The 18,771-nt window shown below is 43.1% G+C and overlaps 1 protein-coding gene across 5 annotated transcripts in view; it reads right to left on the bottom strand.

The window, feature by feature from the left end:
• Positions 1-18,771, bottom strand: part of celf6 (CUGBP Elav-like family member 6) — a 141,080-nt gene that overhangs the window by 49,542 nt on the left and 72,767 nt on the right. The gene's annotated exons all lie outside the window — the stretch shown is intronic.

Raw genomic sequence — 18,771 nt, 5'->3', positions numbered from 1 at the left:
TAAACACAAAAATCAAACAGTGACAGTGTCGTAAAAAAAGATAAATCTGTGCAGTGCTCCATGCCAGCGTGTTTAATTAATCCAGGGCACTGGCTCTAGAGATGCCTGAATTCCCCTCACAGTTCAGCAGAATTAGCACTTTTCAATGACGGAGCCACACTGGGTGTCAGATGGCACTTGGAGATTAATGCCATTACATCAGCCACTCCCAGCCCCACAGGGAAAGGTCCTTTCTGGCTGGCCCTTGCTCTTCCTGTCCCCTCCTGGCTCCAGACTCCCAGTCACCACCGAACATTCTGCTCATCCCTGACCCACAGTAATTCCTCTTTCTCTGACTCCATCACTTCGACCTCTCTTGCCTCTCTATACACAGAATCTCTTTGGAAACTCACAACCAATGTCCCACTGGTGTGGTCAGCCAACCCCACCCTGCACCACCAAACAGCGTATAGCTTTGAAACAGCTTGTGAAAGGTTAACAGTAGGGAATCGATAAACAACCTTTGAAGATCCATTTCATATTGAGGTGAAAGCAAAGGGATGCCAAGCTAATATAAAAAAGAACCCTTTTAAAAACTGCCTGCCTTGAATATAAAAAAAATCGTTTTGCTCCCCTGACGATGGTTTTTAATTTTTTCTCACTTACCAGAGTTTTAATATGAAAACAGAAAAGAGTCACTTTTGTACCTTATCTGAAACAGGTATGATATTCCATCTCACCTCTGTGAAATGGGTGAGTGTTAAGAGCAACCCTTAAAGAAGACCCTTGCTTATTGAAGCTAGCCACTTTTGTCATACTTGGCATTGTGATCTTCTGGGTTCAGTGGGCATTGGGCCCATCTTTCTAACTAGGCCATGTGGACAGCTCCATCATGTGATTGCCAGTGAATGGCACACGGTACTGCCCACTCAGATCTGTCCACTCGAGAAGCAAAGTGGGTGTTGGGCCCTCAGGCAACGCAGCACTTGACAGCAGTTGACATGAGCATGGACCATGGCCAAATATAGAACTAAGACTGGTGGACATGTATAGACAAGCGTATACATGGTGATACCCTGGGGACACAAAGTACTCAGCTGGCAATATGCTGTGACACTGGAACAAAGCTTTGAGAAATGACGGACGCATTACAAAGACAAGCACATGAAGCCACACACACACACACACACACACACACACACACACACACACACACACACACTAACTCAGGGGCAATAGCACCCATACAATGGACCTGCAAAAACATCTCCACACGTATATGCTAGCTGTAGTGTCTAAGGTAATATTACGTAAAAGCTTAGACAAATTGATCTACTGTGGTTTGGTGCACAACGTTGACAGTGTGCAGATGCTAACAAACAAAATAAATACTGTCAAATCACATCTTGCTTAAAATAGTCTTCACGTTGCAATGTCGCAGGGTACGTTGCTTTGTCAGAATGACCATCCTCCACATGCGCAGAAATACAAAGGTCATATACTCAGTTTCTGCAGCTGTCAGTGTCAGATGAGATAAAGTATCGCTGAGAATGACGCTGACCTGCTGACGCACTGCCAGTCACTCTGAATAAACATCATCCATCAACACTAACAGCGCTACTCTGACATATTGGTCAATCCTTTAACTGTCATTACATTTAATTAAAAGGAAAGTAGAGGTGACTTACTTCTTTCAAGCCCAAACAAAAAGGCTTGAAAGAGAAAATTTCCTTATGTTCTCAAGGGGGACCTTGATTCCAGATGTTTCGGCAGCTCTGTCTGGCTCACTGGCTCTGGGGGATGGAGTGAATATGAAGTCCTGTTGGGTTGTGTTTATAGTGTGAATCCAGACTAGAACCCTCTCTAATGATTTATCTGTGTATAACAGCCATCAATATTACATTGAATATTATTTACATGTGAGTCTTAGGTAAAGTTCAGGTGAGGTTCAGCATTGATGTATGTCGGTGTGTGGTAGAGCAAATTAGGTCAGTTGGAGCATTCTAATCAGTAAGTTAAGATGCTGTGCCTACACACATTACAAAAGTGTGTATTTATGTGTGTGTGTGTGTGTTTGAGTGCAGCAGCTCAGGTCGGGGGCAGAATTTGTCTCGCATAAGAGGTTTAGGGTAGTCCCAAGATCCCTGCCCAGTGATCAGTCAGCATCCAGGTCTTAAACGCCAGTGATTGGTCAGGAGGCTTCATTAGTAGCCCCTGAGCCACTGCAGCAGCTAGAGTCATTAGACAACCCAAAAGTACACTTGGGGTTGCTAAGCAACCGAGCGGAGCTGACCGGCAGGCAGACGCGGCGAGCTGGCCATCGGTCTGTGGGCTGTTCGCCAACCAATTGGCACTCATTTCTTTCTTGTTCTTTTTTTCTTTACTTGGTCCAAGGAGGTCATAGTGAGAAGGGAGGGAGAAAAAAGATTTCTCAACTCCCACCTTCTAGCGTGTCCCACTTTCATGTCCCTTTTCGGTGACTGTGACAATGAGTTTTCAGAGCGAGTCTGCTGTAACTTTTGCTCCATCTTCCTGCCAAATTATGAAGTTCAGCTCGATGCCAGACTTCGGAGCTGTGAGTGGCGCACCTACACATATGGCAGCAGTTATGTCGTCTGCTGCTCTGAGCTACTTTTATTGTGTCCTCTACATATATTCTCTTGCGCTAACAGAGGGGATGTTTCAAGCTCTCAAGTTTATTGCACAGAAATCTTGATGTTGACTTTAGTTGTACTACTTTACTCTCCCTCTCTCACTCTCTCTCTCACACACATACACACACAGAGGCACAAAAAGTCTTGGGGCTCAATAACAGCAGGTGGCTTAGGTGACATTTTAATCCCTTATTACTGAGTGCAGGATTAGCCAACAGATCAAGGCAGAGTTAATTATATGAATTCATCAGAGGCTGGGCGAAGAGGCAGCCCACTTTCCCCTAAGGCCAGGACCCACCCCCACCACCCACCCTTTGCACACAGACGTACATGCACACACATCGAGCAAGAGGGCAAGTGACATTCGGTCTGTCTGAGAAGCTACTTCCTTATTAGCATCGCAGCAGCAGAAAGCTAAGATAGCACATACAGTGGAGCCTCAAGAGACGCTGTGAGACAAATGACATCTACTACCTGCCCGTCGGACCACAGCGGAATGAACTGCATAGACATCGGCGAGGAAGACTACAGGCTTTTTCATCCTGTAGACGTGTGGCTGCCGAGGCTGAAAGGAGTTCAACACCACCCCCCCGTCTTGCTTTATCTTTGTCTCTCTCTGCCCCTTTGGCCTCCAAAACCAATATGCTTCCCACCACAGCCCCTTAATGGGTTGATCAATGCTGACAAATAGGCAGCTCATGCTGTCTTGCCTAGGCTCTCTCAGCTCTGTGCCTGTGTGCTGCTGCACTTAGAGAGGCCATCTCTCTTTCTCCTCATCTCTCCCCTTTTCTATCTTTCTTTTTCTTTCCCTCACTTTTTTTTCCTCTCTATATTTCCCCCTCTTTCATGCTCTACTTCCTTTATGTCTATACGTTCATTTTTTTTCTTTGTTCTAATCTCCAGGGGCGAATCTATATTTTTCATTCTGTTATGATGAATAAAAGTCAGCTGAAGTCACGGAGGGGTGGAGAACCAACAGTGTGGAAGAGAGAAACTTGCTCACAATTTCCAGCAAAGGACTCTGTGTGTAAGTTTCAGAGCATTGAGGTGTGTGTGTGTGTGTGTGTGTGTGTGTGTGTGTGTGTGTGTGTGTGTGTGTGTGTGTGTGTGTGTGTGTGTGTGTGTGTGTGTGTGTGTGTGTGTGTGTGTGTGTGTGTGTGTGTGTGTTCAAGTCCATATGTCTTTTGCCAGTGCGTGTGATTGATAATAGTGCAGTGGAGGGGAAGAAGGACAAGGACACTGCTGGCCTTTGACCGCGTTTGACCATGCTGTGTGAATGTCACTGCTCACAAAGCAAGCAAGGAGAAATGCTATCTATCAGAGCCTCTAAATACAGAAAAATGTTCCCTCACAAGCACGACTAAAAGGTGAGCACTGATACTCTTACCCCACTCTAGAGTCACTTTCACTGTAACTCGAACACTTTCTTGCTAGATGACTAGCATCCAGTGCGAATATGAACGCCCTTCCAAAATCTGAATTGATGAATAAATTACATAATAAATTTCCATTCTGATCTGTACATTTATAACATTTATCTCAGTTGTTAACTTATATTTAGTCTGCTGAACCTGTTGGGAAACGTATGCAAGCATGCGACCATCCAACTTTAGGATTATAACCTCCGACAAGGAGGTTAGGATTTTACCCGTCTGTTTGTTTGTAAGGGAAATTACACAATCAATTCAACAGATTACCATGAAACTTGGGGGAAGGATGCGGCATGGGTCAGGGAAGAACCTGGATGGATACAGGATTTTTTTTTCACTCCCTTTAACATAGTGGGATAAGGTGTTTTTCAACGTTTTTACAGATTTTCCAGGGAATAATTCATGGATGTTGATGAAACAAATCACGCATATTTAGAGGACTACTAGTGCCATTCTTGTTATTTCATATTTTCATTTTACACACATCCTTATCAACTCTGACAAGTTAGCACGCAGGTTATATTGTAATGATTGGTGCACCACAAAAAACCAATACCAGAAACACACAGAATTCTGAAGTCGTCTGAGTAGATGTTTGGTAACATGAGCACAAACACACAATAAGTCCTTTAAATGCTGCAGGTTGAATAAATGTCAAGTCACTCAGAAAAAGAGCCAAAGGAATATGATATAAAAATTGTAGGAACACACACACATATATTTATTAATTTGCAATGATCCCTGTAAGTGTCGTGTCATGTGCACATGATGCACAATGAAGGCGTATCCGGGCGCACCTGCTATTTTTGCTCTTCAGTGAGCATCCACGCAGGGTGAAGTGGGGTATTAATAGGAGGCTTTGGTGATGAATCATTACCTTTTCAGCCAGTCACATTACTCATCTCATAACTTTTAAACAGCTGTGCCAATCACAGTGGCACATGAAGAATATGGCTCACGAAAAGAGGGGAAGAGTCTAGACCAGTTTGTCTAAGTAGGAAAATAGTCTTGCCTAGTAAATGCAGAGGCAAACGCACAAATATATAGTGTCTTACGACAAACAGGGCACTGTTTATGAAAAATATGAAATCACCAATTTTGCTCTTACAATAAAGCATGGTTTTATTGGGAAAGAGATGTTTTGAATTTCTACAGTAAAAGTCTCATTGTCTGCTTTACTTTGTTTTATTTAGGAAGTTAATGAAGTTAAACTAATTTAGTTTTGGCTTCATCCAAACAACAAATGTGCTATACTGCCAAAACTGTGATTGAGCATTAGTCTCTTTTGAGCCCTGCAAAAACTGACAATTCCCTTAAATAAAACCTAATACTCGTATGACTTTCTCTGGAGAAATGTGGGAATTTTTTTGTTCTAAAACAAATCTTTACCACCTACTCTTTCTTAAGTCGCCAATTTAAAATTTTACAGAAACACTTCTGTTTTTCTGTTTTTTTACAGCTACAGATCAATCTCTATTGTGACTTAAGAAAATTGGGAATTTAATGCAGGCTTCAAAATGCATTTGATTAAGAAGGTAATGCTACACACAGCTCTTGCCTTATTGTAAGAGTCATTTTTGATGTGGATGAAGAGAGAGGATATTTTATATACTGGACTCTGTGGTTGTGAGTCACTTCTGTTATGTTGTGCAAATAGTGAACATTTAAGTCTTAAAATGTCCATGATACATATATGTGCACTTGACAGTTGTATCCCGAAGCTCTAACAGTGAAATTATACAAACAAATGAGTAAATGAAAAGACAAGTTAATTATTTCCTCTTTGCAGTTATTTCATCTGACTTCCTCTCGTTTCATCCCACACATCAAATACCATTCGGTTTTCCAAGTCGTCGGGTACTATTCTGTTGATAAGCCATCTATTGTTTGATGCCTCTCATCATTCTGTAGTTTCGCCGTCATTGAATTCATTGAAGCTGTTGATGCCATTTACAGCCTTTTAAGTGCTATAAAAGATATTTAATGCACACTGACTTTTCTTGAAGAGCCAATAAAGTCTGAAACAGGGGAACCTCTTTCCTAAAGGAGATGTTAGGATAGAGCCTGACCTTTACCCATTACAGAATCACAATACATGTAAATGCCCTGACCTCTGTGAAGTGTCTTTAGAGGTTTAGGAAGCATTTGACTGTTTCATTGAATGGATTTGGCATTTCTGTCAATACTAACTAAGAGGGTGAGTATTAACAGAGTGCTTTATTTATTTCATATCAGTTTATGTCATACTAGCCCCACTGAAAGGAGAATAGTAAATACAAACAGGACAAAATGTCTCGATTACAATGATAATCTGTTTAGGTAATGTTATCTCTTATTTAATTTGAATAAAGGGGAATTTCTTTTGAAAATACAATTATCGTACAATTATCTTGCTGGCGAGGCCCCCAGATCCTGCCAGCCTGTGCTGTGCCAGCCCAGACTACTGCCTCCATCACCAATCGTTCACATGTCAGGACATCCTGCGCCTCATTTCTGTACGGAAAAGAAACAGGTCCAGAGCAGCGCAGCGGGAACAAGTCTTTCTCTTAAATTGGTGTGCAAGTTCACAGCGGCTTTCCTGTGAGGCCAGCGAGTCGGGAGAGGTCGAGCCTGCCGCGTGTGTTGGGAGGAGACGGGTTATAGTCGGAGTGATCATACACTTGCCTGTCTCCCTTGAAAACACAGGGAGGAGGGCTGTGTCTGCCTCGCTGCGAGGAGAAGAAGAGGGAGAAGGGGTGCTGACAGCTCAGCAGAGGGTGGCTGGCGGTGAAACGCTGCCTATTTTTAGCTCTGAGCCCAAGCTCCTATTTAAAGACTAGGTACTTTGGGTCGGGTCGGAAAGGGGAGGCGGGCAGCAGCGGCAAAAAAAGTTTGGTCGTATACGGCTGGCACAGTATTTCCTGGAATGATGCTGCAGTTTGTAGAAGATCATCTCTGTGCTTGTATTTTGTCTCTGGGTTCTCTGTCCCATTTTCGTTTTTTAATCGTTGGGTTTTAATTTATCTCTGTAAATCTATGTTTGAGTCTCTGAACCAGTCCATACCACCCTGCCCTGTTTAGTCTGGTCCAACCCAACCTTGTCTTGGGGACCTCTGCCCAGCCGACATTCATAATAGCCCAATCCCCCCTTCTATTTTTATTCTTACTCCACCGGCGCCCAGCAGGACTCCTCTTGAGGTGGGACAGTTTCAGACAGAGTGGATGAGAAATCGAGCCATCATGTTATCCTCTGCTCCATAAAGCCTCTGTTCTTCCTCTGAGTGTAGATGGATTGCTGTGCAGATCACTGCAACCAATGGGCAGCACACTACATTACATTTATTGCTCCCCCCCACTTCCTCTTTTTCCCCCTCCCCATCGCCCTCCCTCTTCTTCCCGTGGATATGGGGTGGATGGAAAGAAGGACAGGGGGAGTCGGGGGTGGAGGTGCATCTGGGGAAGGAGGGGGTGACGATTCGACACAGTGAGACAAGACTAACAAATTAGTCAAAGTGACAGGGTGTTTTATGAGGTCTGCTCTTGTGAGGCGACTGCTGCTCTCCCCTCTCTCTCTGTCTCTCTCTCTCTTGCTCTGGGGCCGCAGGGACACCATACCAGGGCGGTGTGTGTGTGTGAGTGGTACATATTTGTGCATTTGAAAATGAGAGAAAAGCGGCAAAGGAAGTGGTGGAATATGGAAGGAGCAGCAAGCAAGTGTAAGATAGAGGAATAGAGAAGGGAGATATAATGAATACAAGAGGAGAGGCTCAGCGATTAAGAAAAAAGGCGGCAGAGTTTCAGCTTCGCTTTAAGTTTTCCTTTTCATTTTGCATGCTATGATATAACAGCCACTCTTACACATATAGTTATCTTCAGTCTTAACATATTGAAGAGGGATATTGAAGTATTTATGAAGTACTTAATTATCTTTTCATGTAGAGCCTGTAAAGCATATTAATGTCCCCATGCATCTATGAAATAAGTGCTCTTACTGTCCAGCATTTATTATCTATAACTTTGTGAAGTGATATTCAAACTGTCATGTAAACTCTTTTATAACTGGAGATTTTGGATGAGAGACTGTGAACTTGAAGATCTTTCCAAAGGCAAAAAAATCCAAGTTGATAATAACGCACACAGTTTGCATAGAGGATAAAATGTCCGCACTCGAGCCCTGCACACAAACAAAACACCAGAATAGGAATAGCAGCGAATAACCTGGTACCTCCCCGGGAGCATCTATCACTCCGCGCAGCCACAGTACAAATGTTTCTGAGTCGGGCCAGAAAAACAGCCAAAGTGGCTCACAGTACAAAGGGGAGTGGGAGAATAATAATAAGTGGAAGGTAATGACATGCCATGCATCTATCAGATTTATGAGAGTCTATGTCCTGCTCTGCTCCTCTCAAACCCCCGCCGGCCAGGTCTGCGCCGCAGCCAGTACACACCACAGCGCTGATGAGAGGAGTCAGAGGTGAGCAATCATAGAGCACAGAGCAAAGGCGAGAATGGAGCTGGACTCGCTCTGCTGTGGGCAATGACAACATCCAGCAATCGGGCTCTGAAGGCCCAGAGCAGACACACATACACGCTGACAAACAAACCAAAATGGCCTGCACAAATGCAAAAGGAAACCCTGAAAAGCAAATATGAAACGGGCATAGAGTAGCATTTAAAGAATGTGTACACATACAGCTCTACATTAAAATAAGATTTAAATAGTGAAAAAATTTTATATCAATTTGTGGCGGCCACTGTTAATGTTGTGGTGGTCAATCAATCAATCAAATTTTATTTGTATAGCCCATATTCACAAATCACAATTTATCTCACAGGGCTTTAACAAGGTGTGACATCCTCTGCCCTTAACCCTCAACAAGAGTAAGGAAAAACTACTGAAAAACCCTTTTAACAGGGTAAAAAGAACGTAGACACCTCAGAGAGAGCCACATGTGAGGGATCCCTCTCCCAGGACGGACAGAAGTGCAATAGATGCCACGTGTAATGGAGAACGTCAGGAAGATAAGAGTATTTGCTGCATTGATTAGAATAAACAGTTTGTATTATAATGGTATGTAAATTAATTGATGGATTATTGTCAGTAATGGTATCTGAGTAGAAATATTGTATATCAAGCAGTCTTGTAACCATAGTCCATGGTCAGCAGCCATCATGACAAGAACTGGTGGTGGCAACAAATAAACCAGTGTATGGGAAACACAGAGGTGTGAAAATATTTTAGGTTCATTATGAAACTAACGGGTTAGAGGACATTGGCTGAAGAGGCAGTCGTTCAATGTGGCCCAGAACTCACTTGTGTTCACGCAGCAAAAATGCATTCACATCTGAACTTAGAGCTGTCCACTTCTGACCTGATCAAAATGTTTTTTAAGGCCTGAACTGTGATTCAAATTCACATGTTTGTTGCTGTCGTTTTTGCGATGTACATATGGAGAAGTCTAGTAGTAGTGCTGTCACCTGAGAGTCTAAGAGTCAAATCAAATCATTAGTCCGAACCCGCTCAGTCGACTAGGATTGTTCAAGTTGAACCTTTATTTTTATTAGAAGTAGCTGCAGAGTGAGTGCTCATCACTTTCACATTGCTCTCTGGGGTAAAATCATTCCACTACGTCAAGTTGACTTGACCACTTGGTGAAACGATCTACGACCTGGATCCAGGGTGAGTCTGAGGGAGAGCAGTCTTTGGCTTCCGTTTGATATTCTGTGTCAGCAAAAATTGTGCACATTTCCGAACCGTTTGCAGCGCAGTTAGCGCACTTTAGCTTGGAGGGATGACTTGGCTTGATTACTATAATATGTTAACCATACTGTCACTCTAAACATTCTGTAAAAAAATTTGGCAGTTTAATAAAGTGTTGCTTGATAGTCTACTGTATATATCTATAATCTCGACATGAATCGAGAATTGATAATATACATATGGTGAACAGATTGTTTTTGTCCTTTACTAGATGGTTAATTTGCCTTGTTTAAAGTTTTAACATTTGTTGGGTCAGGGAAGTGGATGAGTTTGTTTTTGATTGGATTCAACTCTTTTTTTGTCTCTAATAAAAAGGCACAGTATGAAGAAAAACAATACCTTTTATAAAATTGTAATTTTCAAGAACAATCATTGTAAGACTACAAAATGAAGTACTTAATTTGCTAGATATCACAATCATCATTTTCACATTACCATGAACACTCAGACACTGCAGATATTAATGTAATCTAAATGATGATCTTGGTGCACATGCACACACAAATAAACACACACACAGGCTTTCAGCACGGCAAATAATGGTGCAGTATCAATAACACATACACTCACATACTGTAATGAAGCTACATTACAGTACATTAGCGAACCTGTGCATCACATCACATATCAACCTGGTATGAACATAACACAACACAACTCCCTGTAGGATCACAGCAAGCTGAACTGTAATAAGTGTACAAACATTACACAAGTGTCAGACGCACATAGTGTAGGTAGTGTAGAGTTAATAACATTCATGTGTTGACCTGAGAGTCATTGCATTGTCTCTCCTTTCTCTTTAAAGCAGATGCATGTGCAGATTACCAGAAGATGGTGGAACCTGGTGGTGTTCAATGTAAAGAAAGATAATTAGGTTCCAAAGGTTATTAAAATATAAAACAACAGTTTACTTATCTAAACCAATTTTCACAGGATACACTGTTAAAAATTAAATATGTATCTTTTATCTGTTGTTAAACTCATTCATTTTCACTTAGAAAATGTGATAAGGGTTTTTGGGAAATCTTGATGATTGTTATAAACACTTCAGATCTTAGTTTGGGGTATTTCCAGGGAGCCAAAAAAAACACTAACATGTGAGCCGATTAACATTACACGTATGAATACTGATTTTAATAGGTTTGAGGTGAAATCTCAGGGCATAGACCGACTGCTGATAATATGAGGCACATATAACAAATGTGTCATGCATGTGACTACACATGCAAAAGAACAATAGACCGCATACACACACACACACACAGGCTGCTGATAGTAATAAAAGGCACAACCATGAAGATGCTCATCAAACACACTCAAAAACACACAACCATAGTTAAATGGTTTCATAAATACACACAGCAGAATGAACACGGAAATAAAATAATAATAATGATAATAAAACAGAAGATGGATTGTTGTAATGAGCATCAGAGGACTGTTATTATACACAGACGCATGTGGATGACCAAGTAAATGCATACACACTAATACATACTTACTCACTTGCACACACATTCATGCACATATACACACACTCACAAGCTGAGATGCTTGCGCCGAGATGCCTTTAGACACATAGCAGCGGTAACACACACACACACGCACGCACGCAACCCTGCAAGTGTGTTCCAAGACACCATTAGCACAGAAGGCTGTTTGTGAAAATGATCACATCAATCGAAGTGATAGATAAAAGACTGGGAGCAATTGATAAAGTGCCACAATTATTTGGAAGATGAATGGCTGAATTTGCTTTTGAAATTGGACTGGATCTCAGCGCAATGGAACAGAACTCATCATCATCAATGAGTCTGCCATTAGATTGCTTTCTGTCACAACCCAATATCAACCCGGACAATTGGATCCATCTGCCGAATGGAATCAAATACACCTACTCACACGACATCAGAGGTGATGTATAGTGACCATGTGGGCTACATATTACATTGCAAATACACAATACATCACTGCATGTATGTTGTGTTGCGTGTGCTTGGGCATCGTGTTTTCTGTCACAGCACATGAGTATGCTCAATAGAAATGATTTGAGATACATTAAGGAAACACAAGTAGGACACCCAGGGAAATGATGGCTAGCGATGCAAGGAGCAAAAAAAAAAAAAGAAAAACAAGAACACAACCATAAATGAACCCATCAGTTCATCTAATGTGTGTGAGATGATTGTAAAGACATGTTATAGTGTGAGTAGCCTAAGATATATGTGCAGTTAAAGGTGGGCTGTAACAAGAGGAATCATTTTCTCACACCACCCCGCTTCCAGGAAATTCTTCTTTTATTATTATTATTTAAAGAATAGTTGTAACTCATAAAACTTGCACTATCGTAGCACATAATTTATTTAAGCCTATAATTCCTTTGGCTTTCGCAGTTATACGCCTCATAATGATGCATTGGTTAACACGGCCTGAATATTTGAGCCACATAAAAATGGTAATAGATTAAACCAGGGGAGTGTATAGGGCTGCAGTGTGTGTGTGTGTGTGTGAGCGGAGCTATCAGTAAAGAAGTATTACTGCAGCTTACACAGGCCTTAGCATACAGAGGCGAGGATGTCTCAGAAAGCCCTGTATCTTCCCTGCATACACATGCACAAAGCATCAGAAGAGAGACGAACACAGCAGGGGGTCGTAGGGAAACACACTAACTAATGCATTGTGCTGGGAGGGAGGTTACAGGGGTCTGACGATACACAGGAAATGTGTAAATAGGCCGCTGTTAAGGAAGAGGAAGGCTGAAGGATTGTTTACCGCCACAGATGTGCCCAGAGAAAAACATCTATGCACCTCAAATTAGTCAGTCACCTTTTCCATCTTCTTTATTTGCGGTATCAATGGCAAATAGTGTGTCTAATTCACAGGCATTATAAGTTATATACACTTCTGATTCAACCTGAAAATCTTTGACAGGAATCATCCTGTGTACTCTATAACTGTGCACTATATAATGTATTGTTGCTCCATAATGTCCCACTTACAAAGAAAGTTCTGTTCTGTCTAATATATAGTATATAGCTGTAAGGTACAGGCTGACAATCTCTGTCTAAATCAGTGACAGGCAAAGTTAACTGAAATGCAGTTTAAACTTTTCCACGCGCTGACACACACTCATATAAACACCCACACTGTTCCCGACATTTGCAATAAAATGAGCTTCTTTCTGCTTGTCTGTGAGGGAGTATGTGTACACTGCTTCTGTATATACCATTTTCTTTACTCTCATCGTCTCTGTCAACCTCAGAGTGCGCGCAAACACGCACACACATACACACAAACTTGTTTCAGTATCCTGAGGGTGACTCTCATTGTCATAATGCATTCCCTTAACCCTTAACCTAACCCAAACCAAAACCTACCTCTAAACCTCAATTTGTGTCCCCACGTTGATATGAGTCCCCATGGGCTGGTGTGTATTCAGGTTGAAGTCCCCATAGGGACATAAAAACATGCCCACAGTCTCTTTCTCTCTCAGTCATACATGAACACACACAGACGTACACATGTGTATTCATGCATGTGCGTATGCATGCACTCGGAGCTCCACACACATTTACACACATTGTTCCTGTGCGGTAAGTGTCTGGGGGAGCTCTGCGGGGACCTGTGCTGTCAGAGAGCAGACCACAGAGTGTCCCTGGTCCCTGCTCCACCTGCTGTGACAGCTAATTAGGCCTGGCCACAAAGACTGGCCTGTCTGGGGGCTGGAGTGGGAGTCGTGGCATGGCATAGCAGGGCATGGCATTGGATGGCATGGGGATAGTGTGGCCAGCTGATAAGGTGCCCTGCCATGTTGTCCAGGGACACGCTCAACCCGGGATCACCCAAGACCACAGCGGTGAGTTCTCGTCTCCCTTAGGCTCCCCCTTCAGTCATTAATTACGCTCACACACTTCTATTAGTCCTCCATTTAGGCTAATCAACAAGCCAGGCCCTCCGCTGACATCATTAGCTCTCATAACAAGCAGCTGTATTTGGGGATGGGCCCTTCAGAGCCGTTTGTGAACATTAACCCTTCCTCAGCAGTAATGAGCCGTCCTTATCTCGTGCTGCACCTCAGGGCCTTTTGTCGTGCTCCTGTTGTCCAACACCCCCCAGCCTGTTCTTCTTGTGTGGTTGTCATTAGGAGACAGTAGCAGCTACAGCGCCAAAGCTGTGGTCGCTACAGGCAGACAAGGAAGCTTAAATAGCATGGCAGGAAGTTAACACAGCGAGGGGGTGGGGGGTGTATTTTTGGGAGGGCTGGGGATCAAAGATGCTGAGGAAATGGGATGAGACAGGGCAGCCTGAGCCCTTTGGGTGTGTGTGTTTCTGTGTGCGACTCAAATTAGATATGAGGAGGGGAAGGAAACACAGGTTAGAGATGGTGACAGTGAGCTCAGCCGTTTGCCTGGACCAGCAGGGAGCATGGGAAGAAAGAGAAGCCCCCTGAGCGACTGCCCAACCTCCTGGGGTTGGAAGTAATATTTTAAAAAAACACTCACACTTGCGTAAATACCAGACAGAGCTAAAAATTTGCTAGTTGTCCTCAAGGAATACACGTGCCTAACTCCTCAGTGTGTGTTTTGACGTTGTGATTGTCACACTCACACCCATATGTGAACACATCATACACCACACACCTTAACTTCAAAGTGTGACTTTTGTGTTAGTGTTATCAAGCTGGTATCAGTCATCCTCCTTCTAGTGCCATCTTTCACATATATGTCAAACTCATGTTGTCTAACGTGTGTGTGTGTGTGTGTGTGTGTGTGTGCATGTGCGTGTGTGTGTAGCTGACGCCACCTCCCTTACATATGTATGTTTACCAATATGTGACTCATGTGTGAAAGGCAGAAGATATCGTAGGCCCTGTTTACCTTCCCTACTCAAACACAAATCAAACAAATCATCTAAATTTACCTTCAAGCTGAGGTGTGAAGTGTCCCTTTTGTTTGTCTTGTCTAACATTGTGTTCACACAAATAGATTTAAAGTAACTGGCCTCTCATGAATCTGCTGTTCTGAGGGTGTGAGCATCCACTGCTCCAACTGGACGGTTGCTGTAGGCTCATTGTGGTAAAAGTTGTAACTTTCCAGCTCATCAAAAACATTTTAAAACCACAGAAAGCCATAATAAGATATCTCAATGTCATGTGGGTGAGTAGTTGGCCAAGCAGAGCCAGATTAAAACGCAAATGCACACGCATTAGCAGCAGGGAAGCAGGAAGCAAGACAAACTCTTGCAGTTCCCTCCATGTGCTTGGCAAGCAGCTGTTATTAGAATGAATGGGGCACCATGTTTGAATACTTCATCCATTGTTTAATACATCCATAGTAGCTAATCACCCGTGGAGTAGAGAGCAAAGACCTTAGCTATCGTAGCCAGCTTTACGGACCAAAGAGCACATTCAATAATTTACCAGATGAGAACCGTGGACCACCGATGAAAATAAGCAGAAAGGGTAAGAAAAGTACAACAAAGTCAGAAAAACCTTCATTAGGCTCGTGTGCGTGGCTGCACATTGAGTCTGAAGGCACAATCCTAGCCAATTACTTCATCCCAAAACCTATGCTCACGGCAATGGGCAGCCCCGTCTGTTCTTTACTTATTAATCCCAGGCAGGCCTGCTGTATGGTTTCCTGATTGACTGTTCATGGTGAAAAATTAATGTTGTCTCATTTTCAACCTCTGTCTCGCTCACCTTCCTTGTTGCCATTGCTGACCAGTAACTGGATTTTCCAGTCTCCTAAGCTGAAATTTAGAGGGGCATGCATGGGCTGCTGCTCTCTGAGGGCTGTTGAGGTTGAACTGTGTGAAACAAGACTTTAATGTTGCTTTTGACAAATGTAGCCATGTTGGTGAATGCTTTTTGACCCATAAGTTGCAGTGCAATTTTGAGGTGTTAAAGATATTTTACATGTGCTATGGACAAACACAAAGACTGCACATCGGTTTTCTAGGCAGAAGAAAGAAACTGAAATACATTAGCGCATCTATGTTTGTTTGTTTTCTGAGTCATTTGTTGGTAAAATCTTCTCATTGGCAAATCCCCAACAAACAGGCATATGCGCACATTCAATCATGCCTGCACACATGTAATTTGTGTCAAGAGAGGTTTGGTATGAAAGGGGTTAACACACTATTTTCTAGCTCTTATCGGTGCTTGTAAAAGGATAAGGAGAGGAAAAGTGAGAGAGAGCGGGGGAGCGAGAAAAATGCCATTTGGGGGGAGAGCCAAGTGGGTCTGCTAAACGAGTGGATTCTTATGCAAATACATGCTAATTTATGCGCACAAGGCAGTGGCAGCGCCCGAGGCTGCTTTGATTGGCAGTTGCAGGTCTGTGTGTGCTGAGGAGGGACGCTTGGCTCCGGGTGCTTCTGTAAAGTTGGGCACGGCTGCCTCTCCATGTTCTACATGCTCTGGATCCACCGACTGCACACGTCTGTAGACTAACCTCTCCACCGGACTAGTCCCAGCAACCAGCAGGGCTCCCATCCAAAATACTCTCCACACACCAAGAGCTAAGCTCAGCCAATTCCAATTCCTCGATGGCTGGAAGCAGCCAGGGCATCATTATAAAATCAATGCCCCAGCTTCATCGTGTGTATGTGTGTGTGAGTAGAAGGGGCAGCATTATGGGCTTGTTTGTGTTGATTCTAGGGGGTGTTTCTGAGTGGCAGAACAGCAGAGGCGCCGATGCACTGCTCTCCACGCTCACTAATGGGCTGACAGAGAGGCTCTAGGTCAGGGCCTCCCATTACTTCAGGAGGGAAACTGGCTAAATGAATAGGAACCTGCACCTAGCCACTACCCAGAGGAAATGTAAATGCCATTTGTTTCTGTGGCAAGGTGTTGTCATGCAGAGCTGTGGTACATCTTGATAATGTAAACATAAATTCCTGAATAAGGTGATGCCAGAGTAATTGGTTGGCTGCTATTTATCATTTTTTTGGCAGTTTCTTTTTTTTTTTGTATTTGCAAGGCAGGAGGAGGAAAAACAAATTTAGCCTAGTGAGCATGAAGCCATTACTCTGTCTATTACTCATTCATACAGGCCCCTAGGCCAATAGAAAAACACTTGGAAATCACCAACATAAAATAGAATATATTGCCTAAAAATATTGTGCATTTTACACTACGTTATAAATATACTCTGCTGTGATGAGGTTTCTTGGAATGAAACAATGGAGACATTTCATTTTTTTTCACTCCCCTATAATAATATACAGTATATGCGTGATTGTACACAAGCATATGTGTTGTTAACATCTCATTCTAACATAAAACCATCCTTTGTACACACAATACCAACACAACTGACCCCACCCCACCCTCACCCCCCAGCTTTTCACACGTGCCAAAGCAGAGTGGGCATTTTTAAGGTCTGCAATTATACCCTCTGCAGAGTGTAGGCAGCAAAATTACTTGGTTGGCACCCCCAGCACCCCAATCTCACACTCGATGCACACCCCATCTCAATGGAAAATAAGGCAAAACAATTTAGACAGATCTGGAACAAACACATCCAAACCTTTTGTTTGTCACACCTGGGGATCACAAATGGATTATCGTCATACAGTAGATTGGAAATTTATGCTTATTTACACTCACATCCCTCTCTTTCCAAAATAACGCGGTCATTTTGCCAACCATGAAGTGGTCCCTGCATCTGCCCATGTTGTCTTCCCTCGACTAATCTCCCCTCTCCAGCTTTTGATGACACCAGAGACATGATGTGATGTTCCCTCATCACCCGTCACATGTTGCCCAGCGTTGGCTTTTTGAAATGGCACTCGTTCCTTATGCATATTTCACCCTCCACCCCCACTCGTCACTGTAGAGGCAATGAATAATACATCTTTTATTATATTATTGCAAGAGATTTGTAACACTTGAAACAGAATGCAATATGCAGTTTATCTCCATGCATGGCGAACACAAGGTGCTTCCGTGGCGTCTGTCTGTGTCACCAGGCGAGACGGGAGGAAAAGAGGAGAACAGAGGAAACAAGCTCGTGTGACTACTGACAGTCCATCAGCCTCCCGCGGCAATTATTCTCCCGGCTGAGGGGTTGGATGCTAAGGCTGGTGACGGCCTTTGTGCGTGTCTACACACTCAAACAAAGGACATGCCATTTTTAATGTGTCTATGTGCTCTGCATGTGTCACTTTTCAACACAGCATATGGTAACAGCAGCTCATGTCCTCATATGTATACTATCAACGGCAGCGGCCAAAACCCTGTAAGCCGTAATGACGATTCCGCTGTTATACTTGCCATAGCACTCTATAATATATAGTCTACACAACAAGAAAACAACAAAAGAAATTATAACGTCATTCCAACTCCATTAAAAATACAAGATCATGACAGAAAAAGTTTGTCCGCTGCACTTTCTCAGGCTTTTTGTTCAATCCACTAACCTTTCAAGACCTGGAAATTATTACATTCATTCCCCATATTCTTCAGACCCGTGAAGAAAATCTGGCATTATTAAAATCCACCGTTAATCATCAAGCGCCTTTGTTTTGCTGCCGTAACCATGGTCCATTTTGAAATTTAATTTCCTGAAGTAGAGGGTCGAGAGCTGATGCCATTTTAAACGGAATAATTGAAGTGGTTTTTTTTTTTTTTTTACCCCCCTGCATGTGTGAGCAGCGGTGTTTGTCGTGTGCCTGCCTCGTCCTCTTAGAGACGGGAAGGGGTGAAAGTGTGCTGAAGGCCTGCAGAAAGCCCTCCAGCCTTTATCGTTTAATTTGACGAGGAGGCGTGAGGTGAGCTGGAAGAGGAAATGCGTCTCGCTGTTGCTGTACCACTTGAGAGCTCATTCACTGCCTGGGGCTATTGACCACACCGTGTCAGGCTCTATGCTCGAAACGCGTCCCCACACAACACTTAAATTGCATTTGGACCTTGGCTGGGGTGAGCAAATGCCTGGACAAAAATCAATGGGAGGATACAAGCCTC

Source organism: Hippoglossus stenolepis, chromosome 1 (genome assembly GCF_022539355.2).
Source record: "Hippoglossus stenolepis isolate QCI-W04-F060 chromosome 1, HSTE1.2, whole genome shotgun sequence".
Classification (NCBI taxonomy): domain Eukaryota; kingdom Metazoa; phylum Chordata; class Actinopteri; order Pleuronectiformes; family Pleuronectidae; genus Hippoglossus; species Hippoglossus stenolepis.
Note: the sequence above shows the minus strand (reverse complement) of the source record. Positions and strands in the feature narration are given on the sequence as shown.